General features: G+C 35.8%; 1 pseudogene; it reads right to left on the bottom strand.

The window, feature by feature from the left end:
* Window positions 1-216: 216 nt before the first annotated feature.
* Window positions 217-342, bottom strand: LOC131832772 (U4 spliceosomal RNA; annotated as a pseudogene).
* Window positions 343-1,078: the final 736 nt, after the last annotated feature.

Here is a 1,078-nt window from a genome sequence, read left to right as displayed (position 1 = left end):
CATATTCTTTTTTAAATACGAAATTATGTGCAGACCTTGGTATTCCTTCATTTTAGGAATGTAAGTAATATAGTAAATGTAAAGTTTCAAACTAGACACACTACACTCAAATAGTGTCCTTCACCCTTCTTGGAAGGTCTTCTAAAATCAAGGGGTCAGTGGGCATGGCCTTCCAGATGATTACAGGTCCTAATTTAATTAGCTGCTATGGGACTTCCTGTTATCAGGATAGGTAGATTGGATGGAAATTGTCAACTATAGATTCTGGGAAAAGTTTTCAATTAGCAATAATCACGCCTAGGGTAAACCTCATTGGCTACGATACTGCCACCGCGCAAAGCTCAACTATAGATTCTGATTGGGAAGCCAGTCCCCTAGACACTGGTTTCCCTGCCACACAGTTGCCAGACTTCCCATCTCACCAAAAAAAAATTAAATAAAAAAATAAAAAAATAATTTTTAAATTTCAGTGTCATCACATACCCACTTTCATGGTTTTTTTAACTGAAGTATGGTTGAATGTAATATAACATTAGTTTCAAGTGTACAACATAGTGTTTTGACAATTACGTACATTACAATATCCTCACCACAGTAAGTTGAGTTAATATCTGTCACTGGAAAGTTGTTACAATATTACTATGTTCCTTATCCTGTATTTTTTGTCCCTGGGACTTATTTATTTTATAACTTATTTATCTTATAACTTTGTACATCTTAATCCTCCTCACCTCCTCTGGCCATCCCTCCCGCCCCTCCCCTCTGGAAACCACTAGTTTGTTCTTCCATATTTACGAGTCTGTTTCTCTCTTTGTGGTTTGTCTATTTGGTTTTGTTTTGCTTTTTAGATTATACCTATAAGTGAAAATCTTATGACACGTGTGTTTTTTCTGCCTTATTTATTTCACTTAGCATAATACCCCCTAGGTTTACCCATGTTGTCACAAATGACAAGATTTCATTCCTCGTATGCCGAGTAATATTCCTTTGTCACATCTTTTGTTTGTTGTTGTTGTTGCTTTCTTTTTTTTTCTTTCTTCCCCCTTTTTGTTGAAGCAGAGTTGACACACAATGTTAC

The sequence above is a fragment of the Mustela lutreola genome, chromosome 5, assembly GCF_030435805.1.
Source record: "Mustela lutreola isolate mMusLut2 chromosome 5, mMusLut2.pri, whole genome shotgun sequence".
In the NCBI taxonomy this organism is placed as follows: Eukaryota; Metazoa; Chordata; class Mammalia; order Carnivora; family Mustelidae; genus Mustela; species Mustela lutreola.
The sequence above is the reverse complement of the archived record's forward strand: the minus strand, read 5'-3'. Positions and strand labels throughout refer to the sequence as shown.